This window comes from Aotus nancymaae, unplaced genomic scaffold (assembly GCF_030222135.1).
Source record: "Aotus nancymaae isolate 86718 unplaced genomic scaffold, 86718_ANA_hifiasm-v0.15.2.pri h1tg000053l, whole genome shotgun sequence".
NCBI classification, from domain to species: domain Eukaryota; kingdom Metazoa; phylum Chordata; class Mammalia; order Primates; family Aotidae; genus Aotus; species Aotus nancymaae.
Window position 1 is genome coordinate 19,158,753 of NW_026988467.1, and position 12,861 is coordinate 19,171,613.

At 41.4% G+C, this 12,861-nt stretch overlaps 1 protein-coding gene across 4 annotated transcripts in view; it reads left to right on the forward strand.

Moving 5' to 3' along the window:
• ZBTB40 (zinc finger and BTB domain containing 40) overlaps positions 1-12,861 on the forward strand; it is an 82,210-nt gene that overhangs the window by 2,979 nt on the left and 66,370 nt on the right. Inside the window, exon 1 of one of the 4 annotated variants that reach the window (XM_012440064.3) lies at positions 2,111-2,350. The exons of the other annotated variants lie outside the window; for them this stretch is intronic. The gene's annotated coding sequence lies outside the window, so the exon portion shown is untranslated. Of the gene's footprint in view, positions 1-2,110; positions 2,351-12,861 lie in introns of those variants that run through there. 4 annotated transcript variants of the gene reach the window in all.

Consider the following 12,861-nt stretch of genomic DNA (forward strand, 5'->3'; position numbering starts at 1 on the left):
GTTACAGACAAAATTAAAAATGGGGGATCCAAGAACAATGGAAGCCCACTACTTTTTATCTCCAGCAATAGGGGAGCAGATCTTGTTTTTTCTTAGTGTTTCTGCTTGGAGAGGAACTTTTCCCAATGGCATCTAATTTTTTTTTTTTTTTTTTTTGAGCTGGAGTCTTGCTCTGTTGCCCAGGCTGGAGTGCAGTGGCGCAATCTCGGCTCACTGCAACCTCTGCCTCCTGGGTTCAAGTGATTCTCCTGCCTCAGCCTCCCAAGTAGCTGGGATTACAGGCATGTACCACCACGCCCAGCTAATTTTTTTTTTTTTTTTTTTTTTTTTTGTATTTTAGTAGAGATGGGGATTTCACCATGTTGGGCAGGCTGGTCTCGAACTCCAGACCTTGTGATCCACCCACCTCAGCCTCCCAAAGTGCTGGGATTATAGGCATGAGCCACTGCGCCCAGCCTGGCATCGATTTTTTTGAAAACCAAATTGTACAGCTGTCTATGCAGAACACTTTTCAGTATTTCAGTGTTTTAAGTTTGAAACTACTTGTGTTCCTCCATCCAAGGTGTATGTATTCTCTTAAGGCATTCTAAGCAAATGTTAGACTTCTTTTAGTTGGTGGTAATTTTAAAATTTGTTTGCAAATGATTTCAAGTTTCTTCCAAAAGTTTTCAAAATAATGTCACATACCCTAAAACAGTACTGAATGCTTTGAAGTAAATGGCAGACTTTTTGAATAAGTAAAAATAGGTTGGGCTGGGCGCAGTGGCTCCTGCCTGTAATCCCAGCACTTTGGGAGGCCGAGGCGGGCAGATCACTAGGTCAGGAGTTCAAGACGAGACTGGCCAACGTGGTGAAACCCCGTCTCTACTGAAAAATACCAAAATTAGCTGGGCATGGTGGCTCGTGCCTGTAATCCCAGCTACTTGGGAGGCTGAAGTAGGAGAATTGCTTGACCTGGGACCTGGGAGGCGGAGGTTGCAGTGAGCCAAGATTGCGCCACCGCACTCCAGCCTGGGCTACAGAGTGAGACTCCATTTAAAAAAAATAATAATAATAGGTTGATGTTTGGGTTCATAAATGTAAGACATTAGAGGAAATAATAAATCAAGGATCTATAAGAAGAACAGGATGGCAGGTTTTACTTTAAACACTACCCAGTAGCCATATTGCACATGTCATCAGAAGACACAATCCAACCCTGCAAACAGAGCAAAGAACTGGACAGAGAGTGGCATGTTCATGCAATGTTAAACAACAAGCCCTGAATTAAATTGCTATTTTAGGTTTGGGTGGGACCTTTGCATCTAAAGTATTGCAGTTTTACTCTGTGATTTGGGTCTGTTGGGTTCCAATAAAGAGCAGGTGCTAATACTAGCTTTGAAGGATAATATGAAACTGCAGGAAGAGCCAGGGCATACCAATTTGTTTTTCAATCTATTTTATTTCAGTTCAAAGCATCATTGCAGACAGGCAGCCCAGGAAAACGAGCCACGCTTTGGCAGTACTCAGCTGCTTTTGGAGATTGAGGAAGACTGAGTATAACCCAAGTGTGGCTTGTTTTCTTGGACTATCTGTCTGCAGTGATGCTTTGAACTGAAATAAAATAGATTGAAAAACAAATTGGTATGCCCTGTTGCCTCATACCGAGTATTTACATTACCCTTCCCAAGTACTGCCTGTACCAGCACCCTGGGGGAAGGCAGTGACCCCCTCAGCCTCTTTCAACTCTTCAACAGAGTGAGCTCTTTGATTTTCACAAGGAAATTGAATTGGGATATATGGTTTTCTGTATCTCCAATAGTCTGCCTTCTAAAGCCATCATCTTGATAATGTGGAGAAAGCAAGCTACTAACCACATAGAGGAAAGAATTAAATATTAAGGGCATTTAAATTCAGAGATGAGATTGTCACTTTCTTTAAGTCTTGCAGAGAGTGCAGTATTTCATTTGCAGAAAGCATGCAGTTTTGAGACTCTGGCAGCCCTCAAGAGAGAGAAGGATAAGAAGAGAAAGCCAGCTTTCCTTACATTTCCCTAATGTTGTTATTTGACTCCAAATCCTCAAAATTATAATGCCACATATTTCATTTCCTCACATAAATGTATTAGGCTGATCCATGTAAGTCAGAGATTGTTAATCTCAGGGTAAATGGTTGAATTTCAAGAGACCCATGAATCCTTTGAAGTTGCCTGCAAATTTGTGTGAATGTCATTTTTTCTGGGGAGAGAGCCAGTTACTTTAATCTGATCTCAGAAAAGCCCTTGACCCCTTAAAAGGTGCGGAGCCAACAATGAAACATCACATGTAACACCACCTAAATGAAGGCGTGATGAGAATCTCCCCGAAACCAGGTACTGTTTCACTGCTCTATAACCTTAACCTCAGAGTTTAAGTCTTTTCAGGCTTTGTTTTCTGTCTAAAGTGGTCAAGCATGGTTGAATGTTTGTGTAATATAGGTATCTGCGCAATGAACTGCTTCATGAATGCCTAAGAGATGGTTGTTGGTTGTTAATTTACATGAGACCGGTGAGATGTGGCTCTATTGTCTAGGCAACCCTGTTAGCAGATACCGTAACTGTTTCTACTGAGAGAGGATAGGAAGAGGTAGTGGGAGCCCACTACTTTGTTTCTAGGCATCAGCTTCTTGCAGATGAAGTCAGTTCCTCAAACTTAGGAAAGTTGGATTAAAAGGGAAAGAAGGCTGGGCACAGTGGCTCACACCTGTAATGCCAGCACTTTGGGAGGCTGAGGTGGAGGATCACTTATGCGAGCCCAGAAGTTTGAGGCTGCAGTTGCATGATGATCAGACCACTGCATTTTAGTCTGGGTAACGGAGTGAGACCCTGTTTCTATCCATCCATCCATCTATCTATTTATTTGTTTTAAGGAAAGAAGAGGAAGGGAGTGGATAGATTTGAGGAAGCAGAGGAATAAAGAAAGGTAGGATATTTCTCTGCATTTGTCCAGAAGAGTCCCCTCCCTTCATATCTGTGAAAAGAAAGAGCCTCTATATTGAGACTAAACCTATCTCAGAACTTAACTCATACTAGGACCTCTGAAAAAGTCAATTCATAGATATAATTTCTGGTTTTATTAGTACCCAAAGGGAAACAAAAAGAAGGAAATATCTTTATTTTAGGATATTCTGTAAAACTGGGACCTCAATAGAAAACTCCCGTAGGCCAGAGTCTGGCTCATAGACTGTTTAAAAAGTAGTTACTTCCATTTAAACATTAGAGATTTTCCATCTGTCTGACCCCTAGAGGGATTTGCATGAGTGACCTCTGCTGCAGGCACTGGAGTCTGGTTCTGGAACAGGACCAAACGATAGGGGATGCTTTATGAGGGAAAGGGCCCAGGAAGGATGAGGAAATTAGAAACAAGATTGTAAGTATAAATAAGAGCTTTTGAGGCTCCAAATATTGGTTATTTGTTGGTTAGTATTTGTTACTGTTAGCTATAGTGGGGTTATTTTTAGTGTAAAAACAAAGGTGAACAGTATGTGATTTTATTTCTGATTTTGAGAAAATACTGTAAGAGGTAATTTAACTTGCTAACGTCGTCCTATTTCTCAGCTTTCTAGGACTGAGGCCTGACCATTTGTCTTCCTGAGTTTTCCTTCTTGACTCCTTTAGCTCCTTATCCCCATTAGCTCCAGAAGATGATCTCCAGGGCATTGGCAGCAGAGAATTTGCCATCTTTCTTCCACTGGTACTTCTCTCTGGTTCTTAGGCTCAGCGGATGGCACCACAGAGTTACCAAAGGCAGAAACCTGGGAACAGTGCCATGATCTTCTCTTTCAGCACATACTTAGTTAGGTTACGAGACTGTTGTTTTCTTCTACCCTTTCTCTTCCTTTGGTTAAAGCTGCTATATTCTCTTGTCCCGGATTATGAAACAGCCTTCTAGTTGGTCAGCGGCTTTCAGCTTCATTCCTCTCCAATCTATTTGGTACACTGTTACCAGTGGTCTTTATAAAGCACAGCTCTGAGGCCCGGTGCGGTGGCTCATACCTGCAATCTCAGCACTTTGGGTGGCCAAGGCTGGTGGATCACCTGAAGTCAAGAGTTCAAGACCAGCCTGACCAACATGGAGAAACCCCATCTCTACTAAAAATGCAAAATTAGCCAGGCAGGTGGTACATGCCTGTAGTCCCAGCTACTTGGGAGGCTGAGGCAGGAGAATTGCTTGAACCTAGGAGGCAGAAGTTGCAGTGAGCCAAGATTGAGCCATTGCACTTCATCCAGCCTAGGGAACAAGAGTGAAACTCAGTCAAAAAAAAAAAAAGCGCAGCTCTGAATATATGATTCCCTTGCTTTAAAACTCTTGGATGGATTCCCTGCCCTTTGGATGGTCCAGCAAGTGCTATCGCCAACCCTGGCTGTGCTGTCTCTCAAGCCTCATCTCTGAGCAGTCCTCCTCCCCCAAATCACTTTGTATTGAGCACCAGTTGAAATCTCTCAGTAAGCCACGGGACTTCATACTTTCTGAGGCCGGTGGGCCACATTCTAAGGTTTCAAGGCTGCTCCCTCTCCCTGGATTTCCCCGGTGGTGGTATCAACCAGGCCAGTAGCAATGCCATTGTTTACACTGGCGTTTCTATTACTGACTGCTGTTTGGGTTTTCTGTTATTCCTTTTGTCCTTAGAATATATGCTACTTGAGATGTATAGTCAAATATTGTCTTAAAGTCACTTGATGTAATTATATTCTGTGTAGTTGTATCACCAACTTCATAAACAGGCTCTTTTTCTTGAATACTTTTTAAAAAAATAATTTATTTTGAGACTGGGTTATGAAACTGGCTGATTTTTGTATTTTTGTGGTAGAGATGGCGTTTTGCCACGTTTCCCAGGCTGGTCTCGAACTCCTGGCCTCAAGCAAGCCACCTGCCTTGGCCCCCCAAAGTGCTGGGAGTACAGGTGTGAGCCACTGCACCAAGCCATCTTGTGTTTTAAACTTTAAAGACTGCTATTAAAAATTAAATTCCTTTTTACCAAGAAGTTTTTATTTCATTTTTTTTTTTTTTTTTGAGACTGAGTTTTGCTCTTGTTGCCCAGGCTGGAGCAATGGCACAATCTCGGCTCACCACAACCTCCACCTCCCAGCTTCAAGGGTTCAAGTGATTCTCCTGCCTCAGCCTCCTGAGTAGTTGGGATTACAGGCACACACTACCACAGCCGGCTAATTTTTGTAATATTTTAGGAGAGATGGGGTTTTACCATGTTGGTCAGGCTGGTCTCGAACTCCTGACCTTGTGATCCACCCGCCTCAGCCTCCCAAAGTGCTGGGATAACAGGCTGAGCCACTGTGCCTGGCCAGAAGTTTTTATTTCATACCTAAACCCTCCTTCTCTGTTTCTCCTGTCTTGCTAACAAAGTATGCTGTTAGTTTTGGGGTTTTGCCAATCTGTCAGGTAAGAAATAGTATTTCAGTATAGCTTAAATTTGTTTTTTCTTTTTATGAGATAAAGATATTTCGTGTCTGGGATACAAATTGCAAATATATTTTTCCAGTTGTCATATGCTTGACTTTGCATATATTGTTTTATTGCTATTCAAGTTTTATATCTTTATATAATCATGTTTCTCAGTCTTACTGTGTATTGCTTTGGATTTGCAGTCATAGTTAGAAAATTTGCCTCACAATTTATGGAGAATCCATTTGTATTTTCTTCTAGAACATGTATGGCTTATGGTTTCGCTTTTTAAAAAACAGTTAAGACTCTGATCCAGTTGAAATTTATCTTAGTGTTTGGTTTGAGGAAGGATCTGATTTAATCTTTATCCCAATGGCCAGTCAGTTGTCTCAACAGTACTTATTAAAAACTTCTTTATTCACTGATTTGAGATGCTGTCTTTATTGAATACTAAGCCTTTGTATGCACTTAGATTTCTTACTGGATTTTCTGTTTTGTTCCGTTGGTTTGATTGCCAGTTCATATGCTGTTACAATATCATCTTAATTTTAGAGGCTTTATAATTTAACAGTCTGGAAGGGCCATCATTTTTCATATTGTTCTTTTTCAGGGTTTTCATGGCTGTTTTTGCTTGTTTATTCTGGCATATGAACTTAATAAGCAATTTGTCTGGTTTCAAGAGGAGATGACTTGATGGTATTTTTATTAGGATTGTGTTAAATTTTATAAATGAGCTTAGGGAGAGCTAATGTCTTTATGATATTGGCTCTTCTATCTAAGATCATGGTCTGTCTTTTCATTTGCTCAAAGCTACTTCAGTGATTTTTCAGGAGTGTTAATGTTTTTCCTTATATAAAATCTGTATGCTTCTTTTTCAGTTTATTAGACCTTTATCCTTTTTTTTTTTTGAGACGAAGTTTTGCTGTCATAGTTCATCTCCAGAGTTCAAGGGATTCTCCTGCCTCAGCCTCCCAAGTAGCTAGGATTATAGGCATGCGCCACCATGTCTGGCTAATTTTGTATTTTTAGTAGAGGTGGGGTTTCTCCATGCTGATCAGGCTGGTCTTGAACTCTTGACCTCAGGTAATCCACCCACCTCAGCCTCCCAAAGTGCTGGGATTACAGGCGTGAGCTACTGCACCTGGCTAGACCTTCATTCTTAACACTTAAAAAATAAATAGATAATTCTGTTTAGAATCCCTCCAGAAGGCCCCAGAGATGTTTTATACATCTACACATTCAAAACATTTTGCACGTGACTTCAGATGGTTCCTAGATACCTACCCCCTTAAAGCTCATCCTGTTATATTGTTCCCTAAATCCCCTTCTTTTGTCCGCCTTCATCTCTTTCTCACTCCTACCTCTTAGCACTGTGTCCTGTGTACAGTTCAGTCAGAACATATTTGCTGAATGGACGAATGAAGTAGTGAGAGGAGAAGGAAAGTGGGTGAAAGAGTGAGAGGCTTGTAGACTCTATTTGGAAAGGTCATCCCTGTTGTGTTTCTAAGTCTGATGTCACTGATTCACTGGTTCATAGTATTTGGTTCTCCTCTTTCCAAAACTTTTTTTTTTTTTTTTTTTGAGAGATGGAGTTTCACTCTTGTTTCCCAGGCTGTAGTGCAGTGGCGCGATCTCAGCTCACCACAACCTCTGCCTCCTGGGTACAAGTATTTCTCCTGCCTTAGCCTCCCCAGTAACTGGAATTACAGGCATGTGCCACCACACCCGGCCAATTTTTTTTTTTTTTGTATATTTAGTAGAGATGGGGTTTCTCTATGTTGTCAGGCTGGTCTCAAACTCCCGACCTCAGGTGATCCGCCTGCCTCGGCCTCGAGGTGCTGGGATTACAAGTGTGAGCCATCATGCCCGGCCCATTCCAAAACTTTTTTAAAAAGTTCTGGTGAACTTTTAAATTTTCATAACATTAAAATGTAGTGATTCATGTCTTAATATTATATTACGTTTCACACATCATGTTGTTAATAATAGTTACTATTTATTGAACACATACGAAGTGCCAAGCAGTCTACTAGGTATTTTACATTATTGTTTCATGTAAACCCCGCAGCAGCTAGGCAATAGGTACTATTACCCCTGTTTCTAAAAATTAAAAAAATTTTCAAATATAAAAGCGAGAGTAGCATTCTGAGCTCCCATTTACATGTTAACTTCATTTTACACTTGAGAAAACAGGTTTTGAAAGGTTAAGTCACTCAAGGTTACAAAGCTAAGGTCAGATTTAGAACCCAACTCTTTATAGCTCCTTATTAAAATTGTTTTTCAAATTTTAGTCTGTAGCTGGCCAGGGAAGAGCAGAAGCAAAGGAGATGGTCAAGAGCCACTCTTCAAACTAGCATAGTATTGTAGAAGGCCGTAATAGCAGTCTTCCCGTCTACGAATTTGCACCCAGGTGCTTCCCTCTCTACTTGTTGCGGACAGTAAGCCGTCCCATCTTTCCCTCTTTATTGCTTCTCTTATGTGCTCTGCTCACTCTGTCTTCTGTTTCTCTAATTGTATTAGTACAATCTGATATTGGTTAATTTTCAAAGGCTTGCCACTGTTTTGAATACTTACCTCTTAATATGATGTCATGAACATAGTAGGAACTAATGCATTTAATTAAATAACAGTGAAACTTGCTCTTATTCATTTAGCCTATAGGTTTGACGTGGTACTGTTACTTTTGAATGTTTCTTTGAAGGCCTGGCAGTCATTAAATTTGACCACTCTAGACACAGGCTGCTCATTTGGCTGGTACTCTGCTGTCAGTTCTCCTCAGTTAGTCAGGTTAAAACCAGAGGGAGACTTGCTAAGGTCAGAGTCCAAGACAGCAGAGTAATTGGCCCCTAGAGTTCTGTTTTTTTTTTTTTCCTGGGCAGTAGAATGTTGAAGATGAAATTTTCCATATCTTGCTTTGAACATTTTTGAGCAAATACTATGGAATCCCATAGGCACTTTCCCAACATTAACAGCAATAGAGAAGTTATCCTCTTTTGCATTTTTTTGTTAACTCCTTAAGTTAGCCCTCTTGTCATACTCCCTGGTGGTTGAGGGATATAGATGAAAATAATCCCCACTTCTTCAAAGACAAAAGAAAAAGCTTATAACACTAGGAGGAGATGAGAAAGGAGGTGATCTGTGAAATATACACAGAGGGGTACTGAAGGCTGAGTGATCTGAGTAGTGTAATAGTATTGCTGGAAGTTGGGGGTCTGTAGTCTCTTCAGTGCCCTGGTACTTAACTACAAAAGTGTGAGAAAAGAAAGATTTAAGCTGAAAGTGGTCTCTTCCCAGCTGTGCCATAAACTCCTTGAGAGCAGGGATTATGCTGAATTTCTTCTCTGTGTAGTGCCAAGCCTCAGTTAAGCATATTCAGCTGAACTCAGTGACAATCTGCTGGATTGACAAGCACATCTTGTTCACTGATGGGGCTGGGACACAGCCTTGGAGCCACACTGGGGCCACATGGGCTCCCAAAGTTTGGACAGTATCACTTAGTGGTCAAAGTTTCGGCGCAGGAGTCAGACAGCATGAGTTCATTGACTGACTCTACCACTCACTGGCTTTGTGATTTGGAGCAAGTCCTTTAATCTCTCTAGGCCTCCACTTCCTCAGTTGAAAGTGGGGTCAATAATAGTAACTATCTCACTGGTTTTGCAAAAATTATTTAAGGCCACCAATGTAAAGTGCTTGACACAATATCTGAGAGATAATAAATGCTTGATAAATGTTAGCTATTATTGTTAACCTCCCAAACTCATTTTTTTCCCCTTTTCCAAAATGCAGTCATCTTTGCATTCCACTGAGAGTATGTATCTAAGCCGTAGGTGACAGGAAGAGTCTCATTTCTGTCATTAATGAACTGGAAGATCTGAAAACACTTTACATTTCAAGGCTATGGTTTCCTCATCTATGAAATGTGGGAATTGGGCCAGGTGATTTCAAAGTCCTTTGTGTCTTCTAATTTTTAATGAGTTTAAGGTTTTGTATGAAATCTCTGATTATAGCCCAGCACTCTTGTTAGAAGTCTGACTCTCCCCACTTTCTCTGTTTCCTAGCTGAGTCTCATTCCAGACCAGCTGTCTGAAAGGAGCATTGTAGTTGTCTGTGAATTCTTTTCTTTTAAAAAAATTATGTAACATTTGGCATATAAAGATACATGCGTAACTTAAAAGTGATGAAGCAGAATTATAAAAAACAAATACTTTGATAGGTGTATTTTTATGCTTCCGTCTCCAAAGGTAATAACACCTAACATTTAGTGACTGTTAACAATGTTACAGTGTTATTTATGTGTGTTGATCCATTTACATATAATAGCTTATTTGTACAACTACCTCATGAGATGAACACTAATATTATCCCCATTTACATATGAGAAAACTGAGGCCCGCAGAGTTAAGCAACTTGACTAAAATTCAGCTGGTAAGAAGGGCAGAGCTGGGATTCGTGCTCTTGGCTGTCTCTAGAGCCTGCGCTCCAGACCTTTCCTGTGGAGCCCATAGCCGCTGGAATCACAGTGCCTGGTGTGATATTCTTTAGCTGCCAGGGCCCCTAATTTTTACATTAGGTGGGTATCTGTGAATCTGGAACTTGGTACTGTGTTAATGTGTGGCCCAGATTTATCCCCGATGAAGAAAAGTATATCATGATAATCAAGTTGACGAAAACTTAGATATCATCCATGTTTTCAGGTCAGAACAAAATGCCTCTCAGTACCAGTGACAAAGCCAAGGGTCTTTTTGATACCTAAGAGTTTGGATTTGAAAGCATTGGAGTGGTAATTGCTTGTTGAGACTCTTGACTGCAGGATGGAAAAGTTGGCCTTAAGTATAATGCGGTTACAATCCCTAGTCACTCATTAGATGCATGTGTCGCTCAGGAGATTTTGCAGTTTGGTCTGTAAAGAGTTACCTTGGATGAACTACTGGATCAAAGCAGCATGGCCTGGAAAGGCAGCTAAATCTCTCAAAGCCTGCTTCTGTTATAACAGCCTTGAAAATCGCTTGTTTCTATGAATTAGTCAGAAGATAAGAGGACATAAGCAGTTTGTTATGCTGAACATTTTGTTGTTTTGCCTCACTGTATATTATAGAACACCTCAAAAGAAGTTTCATTAGAAATTGAGAGAATCTGGAAAAAGAAATTAATTGAAAAGAATGGGTATTATAGGCACATCAGGAATCAGATGCTACCTACCAGTTTTGAGATTTGGAAAACAGCCTTTCTAGCAGTCCTTAATCTTCTCCGTGTCTCTACCTCCTTGAGAATCTGTGAGGTGGTGGTGGGGCAATGATCATGGCAGCTAGCAGCTAATTATTGAGCACTTCCTACCTCGCCTATAGAGCCAGTGCTTTAGATGTAACTCAGTTAATCTTCAGCAGCCCAGTGAGAAAGTTACTATTACTATCCCCATTTTTTAGAAGAGGAAACTAAGCTCTTAATAGGTTAGGTGATTTGCCCAGGATCACACACTTTGTAATTGAACATTTGAGATTTGTACTCAGGTAGTCTGGCTCCAGCTCCAGCCTTTAACCACTAGGCTACATTGCTCATGAAAGCTGTGGGCTGTCTCCCTCAGAAAGTGCAGTTGGACAACATCGCATGTGCAGTAATTTAAAGAGCTTCTGGACACTTCTTCCCCTATCCAGTCCATGGATTTGGGTTCAGACCCCATCCTAGACTTATGTAAATTCCTTTCAGGCAGAGATTTTGTGTTTGGTACATAGTAGTAGGAGCTAAGTAAATGTTTAATGAATGAATAGTATGTTGGAAATGACATTAGCTTTGAAGCCAGCCACACCTGTCTGGGTTTTTGTTCTTAAATTTCCTAGTTATAAAATTCATGCATGTTTACCACAGAAAATATTATAACATATGAAGAAGAAAATAAGTCTCCTATAATGACAGTGCCTAGGATAACCACTCTTAGTATTTTTCTGTGTTTTCTATATTTTTAAATGTAAATGTGTATATGCATGCACACATATTTTTGAACCAAATTGGAATTATACATGTATTCAGTTGCATGTTGGTTGTTTTCTTTTTAGGATATTGAGGGCATTTTCCTACATCATTAAAAACCTTCAAGTGCCCTTTTTTTCGATAAAAAAGTATTTTTATGTAATTTACATACCATACAATTTATTATTTTAAAGTGTACAATTCAAATGTCTGCGTAACTGTTATGGGATCTTTAGGGTATCGATTTTCTTCCTGGAAACCTCTGTTGGCTGTTGGTGCCTTTGCCCAGCTTCTTGTCCTTCATGTATGCAGACAAGTGAAGGGTGAAGAAGACGAAGAGGAGCTTTACATAGTGTTAGAGCAGCTCAGAACAGACCTGCGATGGGTAGCTTTCTCTGTAGGCAGGCAGGTCGTCTGTCGAGTGTTTAGCTCTCAGCAGAGAGGAGGCCCTGGAGAAGGTAACACCTCTCTGTGGGCAGGTTGTTTGTCAGTCTCTGCAGGTCTCTGAAGTTCTCAGCAGAGAGGGTAGCTCCTCTCTGCAGCTGGTCAGTCCATGTCTGTTCAGCTTTGGCTGAGTCGGGGGCTTTTATGGGCCTCAGAGGGGAGGAAGTGCGGTATGTGCCAGTTGATCCAAGAGTGGCCATCCGGGGGGCTGGAAAAGGCACCAGTCCCCACTCTGATCAGTGGGACTAGCAGCCAGGTCCCCAGCCTTCAGGCCTCTCCCTGGCCTGAAGAAGGGACCTTACTGGGACCTGCCCCCTTCCATCTGGAACTCTGCCTACTGTTGTTCATGGCACCTAGGCTCTGCCCAGCTTTGCTCCCAGATCAAGATTGGAATGGATGCTGATAGCAGGGAGAAGCCAGGCAGCAGGGGCAGGCACTTTTGAGCCTGTGAGGGCGAGGCGTTGCCAGATCCCCAGGAGTATAGGGATGCCTGAGTCTGCAGCCACAGTTTGAACAGTTGCAGCTGTGCCGTGGGGGGTGGGGCTCCTGCCTGCTCCCAGCCCTCCAAGAGCACAGGGAGGCTCAGATCTGCAGCTACAACTTAGGTGGTGCTCCTGCCTGCTCTGTGGAGCGTGCAGCCCTGGCCAGGCCTCTTTGCTGTAGCTGGGATGATGGCAGACTGACTCGATTGGCTGCCACTGTCATAACTATCACCACTTTTCAATTCCAGAACATTTTTTATCACTCTGCAAATCCCCCGTACCTGTTAGTAGTCACTCCCCATTTAGTCTTCCCCAAAGGGTCTGGTAACCACTAATCCACTTTCTATCTCTATGGATTTTCTTATTCTGGACATTTCATATGAATGGAATCATATACAGCAATATGTGACCTTTTATGTCTGGCTTAAACTGGCTTTTACTTAGCATAATGTTTTCAAGATTCATCCACATGTTGTAGCATGTGCCAGTACTTCCTTTAAATAATATTCCATTGTTTACATATACAATGTTTTGTTTGTTTGTTCATAAGTTGA